Below are 8302 nucleotides of genomic sequence, written 5' to 3' on the forward strand. Positions count from 1 at the left end.
TACAAAGGCAGACAACAAGCCGGGGGGAGGGGCGCGGTTAGCTTGAGGGTGGCTGAGTGGGGTGTGAACCCCCCTAGTGCTCTGGCCGCTGCCGGGGGGGCAGCCCAGCCGCCTCCCTCCGGAGCCAGTGCCTGGAGTCTCAGAAAGCAGCCTCAGGACCGCCCGGGCCGCTGGCGGGAAGCCCAGAGCACGTCCCCTGGGGCAGAGGCGCAGGGCGGCACCACACGGCTCCGACAGCCTGGGGGTGGCAGATTCCAACAGTTGCAGCGCGGTTGGGAAGGAAAATGCTCCTGCCCTGGCAGGTGTGTGCTCCCCTCCTCTCCCCCCCCCCCCGTGCTGGCTCTGGAGCAGGGCTTGTCAACAGACGGTTCCCAGGGGCTGCACAAAGGAGGGCCCTATCAGTTGCCATGGTTTAGAGAGGGGAAACTGAGGCAGGGAGAGGTGAAGTGACTTGTTGGCGCTCACCCAACAGGCTGGTGGGAGTGCTAGAAATAAAGCCCAGCTCACCTGAGTTTATTTTAGGTCACACTGACTCTGGCGCTGCGTGTTTTAGCAAGTCTTTCAGTGCATGCCTGTCGGAGATCTTTCTACAGCACCAAAGCACAGCAATCATGACTCAGTGCACTGTTATATTAACTTTGAACTGATAACTGGCACCAGAGGGCCAGGGATCCAGTGGCATTCTCTGTGACTATACTTTGATTTGTTAGCATTGCTGTTTTTTGGTGATTTATCTCAACTCCTACTTTTTCCTGCCAGTGACTTACCTATTTAATACAAGCAGCTCATTAATTAGAGAGAGCTAGCACTTTTGGCCCACTGCATCTTTAGTTTCCACCACTGCTTTTGTTCATCCAGACTAACAAGTTTTAGGCAAGAAGTGATGGTTGGATAACCACGTAGCCTCCAACCCATTAACAAATATATTTGGAATAGCACAGAGGAAACATTTCTATAGAAATATCTCGGAGAGTGAACTGAGGGGGGTGAGCAATATTTTCAGGGGAAGGGTGTGCTGACAAGGAATAAAAGCCTAATAGGAAAGTGTCCAGGAGTAGCAGAAGGAGAAGGTGACCATATGTGAAATAGCTCCTATGAAGTGGGCTACTGATTCCTTAAAATTTCCACTCTTCAGAGCAGGGCTGTCCCTAGCGTGGCATGAATCCTGAGACAACCCTTCTCCCAGTGCCCCAGGTATGAGGCCCAGGAAAAGTCCCAAGCTGCAGACCTTGTCCTGCCCCCGCTCTACCCCTCCCCCAAGCCCTGTCCCTGCCCCACTCTCTTGTCATAGATTCATCCCTCAATCCAGGGGATTACCTCAGAGCCTGGTGCAGAGAGCAGCAAGGGTCAGCTCCCCTCACTTACGCTGGCAAAAGGAGCTGGAGTGGCCTGGCAGCCCTCTTCCAGCCTGCTGTGCTCCACATTTCCACAGCGGTGGGAAGATGAGCGCACTGAGAAGAGGGTGATGGGGCAGAGTGGAGTAGACTGCCGGGTTGCTTTGGCTCTGGCTCTGGGAGGGGTATCCCCAACTCCTGCTGCTGCCTTGTGCCAGGTCCCCAGGTAATCCCCCAGGCCACCCTCAGACTCATCCACCATAGGAGCCCCCAAAGCACTGGGCCTGGGGTGGCCATCCCAAACTGTCCTGTGAATATCTGATTCTGAGTATCATTCAAAGTCCAAAACCATAATAGAACTGGGGAGTAGGGTATATAATACTTGGCATACTGCATTCTGAAAGCACCTTATAAGTAACATTCATGCAAATGTATTGCAGCATGCAATTCACTAGGCAACTAAAGCCAAAAGCTGTGTCTACAGTGCAGGGTTTTTGTGCAAAAAGATTTTCGTGGAAGAGATCTTCCACAAAATCTTGCGTAAAAGCATGTCCACACTGATGTGCTTTTGTGCAAGAGAGCATCCACCCTGCATGGACGCTCTTGTGCAAGAAAGTTCTGATTGCCATTCACAGAATGGCCATCAGAGCACCTGTGCTTTTTCCGATAGGCTCTTTTTGCACAAGAAACCTCTGTTGCACATCCACACACACCTTTTTGCACAAGAGTTCTTGCATTATGCCTTGTAGAAGGAGGTATACCTACACCGCAAAAAACCCTCTGTTCTGTAGGTTGTAGATTTTCTTGTGCAAAAATGCGCTTGAGGTGTGGATGTGCTGCGGGTTTTTGTGCAAAAACCCTGTAGTGTAGACATAGCCAAAGAGTTTATTAGACCCTTACTATTAATAACAGGCAGTACAAAAGATGAAAAAGAGAGCCCTTGCCAGTGAGATCCAAAAGTGATGCCATGGTGATGTCGCACTTTTGCTCTAGGTGCTGGAAAAGGCACCTATCACAGTGCTGTCTTCAATCTCCATCTTTTCCTGGTTAATCAAAGTCAGATTTGAAAGTGTTGAAAGTAAGTAGCTTACTTTCCACTTCTTCCACATTCATTTCTGGAAAGAGGGGGAATTGGAGTGCACCAGTACCCATAGCTTCCTTTTGCTTATGTTTGAGAGTGTTTGCCATTGTGAATAATTCGATTAACTAAATTTGCTCTTTATGGTTTTCCAAAGTAGCAGTAAGATGAAATCAGCATGCTTCTCGTCTTTTTCACTGCTACCCCATAGGGTTCTGAATAGAAAGGGTAGGAAGTAGGAAGAAAGTTTCAGAGGAGTAGCCATGTTAGTCTGTAAGTGAATAAACTTAAAAAAACAAAAAATAGTCTTGCAGCACCTTAGAGACTAATCAAAAAATGTAGATGGTATCATGAGCTTTCGTGGGCACAACCCACTTCTTCAGATGAATGGAGTTAAGGAGTCCAGGGGACAAATAAATAGCAGAGAAGAGAGAAGATGGGGAGGGAAAGAGAAGGAAAAATATATATTGTCAATTAGCATGTCCATGGTAAATGAGACTGATAGAATGGGTTCTAGGTACTCTTAAGTACCTGACGCTCAGCTTTTTATGTCATTAGAATGTAGAAAGTAGCAGGCCATCCAGGTAAGGTGTTTGTTTACACTTCTATTGCAGGTGTCAAACTTGTAAATGAAATCAAGTTCTGCCGCTTCTCTTTCCATCTGGTTTTTGAAATTGCCTTGTAATAATATTGTCACTTTTAGATCCATTACTGAGTGCCCAGGCAAGTTAAAATGTTCCCCAATAGATTTCTCTGTGTTACTGTTTTGAATATCTGATTTGTGTCCGTTGTAGAGACTGTCCAGTTTGGCCAATATACATCGCACTTGATGGCATAGATCAATGGTCCCCAACCTTTAGAGGCTCCCGGGCGCCTGGGGGCGGGGCCACTCATGCGCCGGGCGCCCAAAGGGGTGGGGCCACTCATGCACCGGGCACCCGGGGGGCGGGGCCGCGCGTCCTGGAGCATGCCAGGGGCGGGGATGCCCTTTCACCCGGCACCGGCATGTGCCCCCGGGCCCGGGCCCGGGCTGCCTGAGCGCCTTGTGCCGTGGGCCCGGGGCCGGCACCGCTGCCTGAGCCGCGTGCCTGGGACCGGCACCGGCGCTGCATGTGCCCCGGGGCTGGGGCCGCCCGCGTTGGGGACCACTGGCATAGATCATATTGTTGGATGTACAGTTATATGAACCTCTGATGTGGTGGCTTATGTGATTAGGTCCTATGATGATATTCCTTATATAGATGTGTGGACAGAATTGGCACTGGAGTTGATTGCAGGGGTGGATTCCAGGATGAGTATGATGGAGTTGTGCTGCATGGTTGCTGGAAATAATTTGTTTCAGGTTCGGGGGTTGTCTGTAGGCGAGGATTGGCCTGTCCCCCAAGGCCTATGAGGGAATGAAGAGTCTTTTTCCAGGATATAGATTGTAGATTGTTAATAATGAGAGGGAAGGGTTTAAGTTGCGGGCTGTAGGTGATGACTAGTGGTGTTCTGTTGTTTTCTTTGTCTGGCCTATCTTGAAGAAGTTGATGCCTGGGTACTCATCTGGCTCTGTCAGTCTGTTTTTTCACTTCTTCGGGTGGGCATTTAAGTTTTAAGAATGCTTCATATAGATCCCGTAGGTGTTAGTCTCTGTCTGTGGGATCGGAGCAAATCCAGTTGTATCTTAGGGCCTGGCTATAAACAATTGATGGGGAAATGTGTCCTGGATGGAAGCTAGAGGCATGTAGGTAAGTGTAACAGTTGGTAGGTTTCCAGTATAAGGTGGAGGAAATGTGGCATTTGTGCAATTGTGTTGTAGTGTCAAGGATGTGGATCTCTTGTGTGGTCTGGTCCAGGCTGAGGTTGATGATGGGGTGGAAGTTGTTGAATTCCCTGTGGAAATCTTCCAGGGTCTCCTTCATGTGGGTCCATATGATGAAAATGTCATCAATGTAGTGTAAGTAGAGTAAGGGTTCTGGGGGCAAAAGGCGAGGAAAAATGTTGTTCAAAGTCAGCCAGAAATATGTTGGCATATTGTGGGGCAATGCAGGTGCCTATAGGTATACCTCCGATTTGAAGATATAAACTGAAGCTACAAACTAGAAATAGTTGTGGGTGAGGACAAGGTCACAGAGCTCTGTAGATAAAAAAAAAACAACAACAAATAGTCAGATCCAAATTTGTGTGTGACCTATTGCTATGAAGCAGAAAAATTCTGTCGTGGAAGTGTTTCAGCTCATTCGGTGGAATAGTTTGGAACCAAAGCACTTATGTACTAACAATTTCCAGCATCACTACCTGCAGAATGCTAATTAAATTAGTGAATTTGATGCAATAAAAGATATTGCTTCACCTAGAGCAGGGGGCTGGACTTGATGACCTTCTGAGGTCTCTTCCAGTTCTATGATTCTATGATTCTACTTGGTGTCTCTAATAAAACTAAGTATGGGTATGTCTACACAAAGTTATTTTGAAATAACAGCCCTTATTTCGAAATAACTTTCCTAGCATCTACACAGCCAAACAGCTATTTCAAAATAAATTTGAAATAGTGGAGCACTTATTTTGAATTTGGCAAACCTCATTCTACAAGGAATAACGCCAAATTTGAAATAGCTATTTCGAAATAAGTGCTGTATAGACACTTATTTCGAAATAGGGGGCCTCCAGCCCTTCCCAGGGTGCCCTGGTGGCCACTCCAGCCTCAACCAAGAACATTTCTCTCCCTCTCCCCCCCGTCCTCGGAACCCTTAAAGGGGTAGACCCTGGCCACAGTGCCTGTGCCAGCTCCAAGCCTGCCAGTCCAGAGCCAGCAGTCACTGCCCCTGACCCTGTGGCTCCAAAACATGAGCCAGCAAGCCACTGGCAGCCAGCCCTCCACCGCTCCCCAGGAACAGTCTGCCAGCTCCCAGGAGCCTGCCAGGGCCCGGAGAAGACGGGCACCTTCCTGGTCCAGGGTGGAGATCATGGACCTTATTCAGGTTTGGGGGGGATGCCATGATCTCTACACTAGATGTCCATGATCTCTACACTAGATGGAGGAACGCAGCCGTCTATGGCAGGATAGCTGCCAGCCTGGCCACCAAAGGCCACATGCAAAGGAGCAGGTTTGCATGACAATCAAGTTGGTCCGGCGAGATCCTGAGCCCTGAGCTTCCCCTCTCCCTTCTTCCCCTTGCTTCCCCCTTCCAGCTCCCTCCTCCCAGGTTTTCCCCTTCCCTCTTCCACCCTCTTTTCTCCCCTCTCCCGCCTCCTTTCTCCAGTCTCACCAGAGTTTCATTCCCTCTCCCCCAGTTTTGTTTAATCAAGAGAGTTTGTGTTCATGAAAATACGTGTATTTTATTTTACATCAGGAAGGGGGGCTAGGGAGGGGTAAGTGAAAGGACGTGAGGGAGGAATGAGGCACAAGCCCCCAGTGGGGCAGACCAGGGAGACTCTTAGTGCTCCTCAGGGTGGAAGCTCTCCCGCAGGGCCTCCTGGATACTGACAGCCCCCCGATGGACCTCCCAGATGCAGAAAGTGCAGCCAGGCTCGCAGCAATGCATCCACGAGAAGCACTGGAGTGCCAGGGGCAGTTCTGGCTCTGTGTTGCAGAGTGCTGTGGTGTCCCGAGCGAGGACAACCAGAGCACACAGAGACAAAATGCTTTGCTGTCCCTCATTGAGGTAGGCAAGCAAGCAGGGAAGCCTGAGAACCGGCTGTCTGGGGGGGGGGTCCCTTTAAGCACAGACCTCAGATAGCCTCAGGCAGCAGCCACACACAGTAAGTCCTGACGTGGTGCCCTGCTGGAACTGGTTCCGGCCAATCTTAAATGCGATTCAGAGTCCACTCAGTGTGGATGTGCTATTTTGAAATAGCAAAATGCTATTTCGAAATGCATTTTGCATGTAGACGCGTTATTTAGAAAGAAGATATTTTGAAATAACACTGTAGTGTAGACATACTCTATCAGAACAACAGTCAGAACTTTTGATACTAACGCACACCACAGAAATTTAGAAGATATCCAGTGAGCATTTATTTGCAGGTAGAAGTGTTGAAAGGAGTGTGCAACAGTGTGACTGGGGAAGAACTGTGGTTTCATGGGAAAAGTAGCTACCTTTGTAGTACAGGTCTGTAATGACTTGTGTGATAAATTTTTAGGGCATCATCAAAACTACAATTTCAGATTATTTATGTGGGGTGGAGCGTGCTTCCAACAGTGTGTCCAAATTAACTCTCTCTTTTTGCAGGGACAAGGGATTACCATCTACAAACTGAAACCAGAATTCCAGACAGGTGAGGATTCAAATCAAAACAAACCACAATCAAGAAATGATTGCACAAATTTAATAAAAGAACCTGGGAAGTATCACGCTAACATGGTCTTAGAACTATAGAAATACTGAAAAAAGTTGGGATGGTTGAATTATTTTCTGGTTCTTTTTGGAATAACAAATATATACTTAAATGGGGATTATAGAAATACTGGAATTTCCTGAACTAGAATATAGCATTATAGGTTTCTTAATACCTATTTGCATTAACTTGATGTCCCTTTTCTGAATTATTTTTTCATTATTTTTAAGAACTATGCTCCCACAAAAAGCATGAGCATGCAATCATCATTCAGCATGAGGAAAACACAACCACATCTTAAATTTCTTAGATAAGAAACTAGTTCATTGTGCCAGCTCACACTTCACTTTTATCCCATAGGACAGCAATTCCCAATCTCTGGGTGCTGGGCTGCAGCAGCTCTGGGGACTGGGGTACACCGCTCTTGCCCCAGCTGTTGGGAGAGGCGTGTCCTGCCCCACCTCTGAGCCAACCTGCTCTGGGCAGGGGCAGAGTCTCCTCCCGGCTGCAGAAGAGCGCTTTCCTTCTAATAGAACTCATACATGGGTGGTTGGTGACCCGGCCATTTGGGGAGGCTAGCTTTTGTCCCTCTTCCCCGTACCTAAGGCTCCTTCTCTTCCTATCTGTTCCCCCCTTCTGCCCTGCTGTGCAGGAGCCTAGAGCACCACCACCATATCCCCAGAAGTTTAAATATATGCTCCATTCTCTCTTTCTATTCCATTCAAAGAATTTCATTCGTAACACTTTTAACACATCTACATCTAAAAATCAAAATCCCATTTTTAGAGGAGATCCTTATACAGGTTGGACCTCCCTGGTCCAAGACTGTTGGGACCTGACTGGTCCCAAAGGAAAGAATTTGCCGGACCAGGGGATGTCTCTGCCACTGGCCCCTATGTCTATCGCCTCCTGCTTCTCCCTCCCCCATCTCCAATCTGGCTGGGTTGCTTGCCCAGCTACTGCTGGCTCCCTAGGCAGCACAGTTTCTAGCTCCTGCCACAGGGCTCTGGCCCTATGCATCGGGGCCGCCACGGGGCTCCAGCCCCAACTCCGCACTTCAGCAGGCTGCTATGCGGCTCCAGCCCTAGCCCTGGCCCCGTGCTCCAGGGGGCAGCTGTGGGGCTTCTGCCCCAGCCACGCACTGCAGCGGGCTGCTGCAGGGCTCCAGCCCCGCTCTGACGTAGGGCTCCAGCCCCGCTCTGCCACAGGGCTTGACTCCAGCCCCATGCTCTTGGGGGCTGCCTTGGTGCTCTGGCCCCACACTCCTGGGGAGGGGGGTGCCAGGAGACTCCAGCCCCACACTGATGCAGTGCTCTGTTCTCAGCCCCGAGCTCCCAGGGGCTGATGGAGGCTGCCCCACAACTCCGAGCCCAGTCTCATGCTGTCCCCAGTTGGGCTACCAAACTTGTCCCAATCTCTGCTGGCCCTCGTGCACTTAGGTTCTCGGGTTCTCTGGTACAAGAGCATCCCTGGTCCTGTTGGATGATGGATGTTGCTGGATCAGAGATGCTTGTTTTTGGAGGTATAACCTTATAAACAATGGCCATTGTTCTGAAGTATAATCTTCTGT

The 8302-nt window shown here is 49.2% G+C and overlaps 1 long non-coding RNA gene across 1 annotated transcript in view; it reads left to right on the top strand.

The window, feature by feature from the left end:
- The first annotated feature begins 1 nt into the window (after position 1).
- LOC142831227 (uncharacterized) overlaps positions 2-8302 on the top strand; it is a 46329-nt gene continuing 38028 nt past the window's right edge. The window contains exons 1-2 of the long non-coding RNA XR_012906896.2: positions 2-302; positions 6627-6672. This is a non-coding gene — a long non-coding RNA (uncharacterized LOC142831227). The remainder of the gene's footprint in view (positions 303-6626; positions 6673-8302) is intronic.

The sequence above is a fragment of the Pelodiscus sinensis genome, chromosome 13, assembly GCF_052426305.1.
Source record: "Pelodiscus sinensis isolate ZL-2025 chromosome 13, ASM5242630v1, whole genome shotgun sequence".
NCBI lineage: Eukaryota > Metazoa > Chordata > Testudines > Trionychidae > Pelodiscus > Pelodiscus sinensis.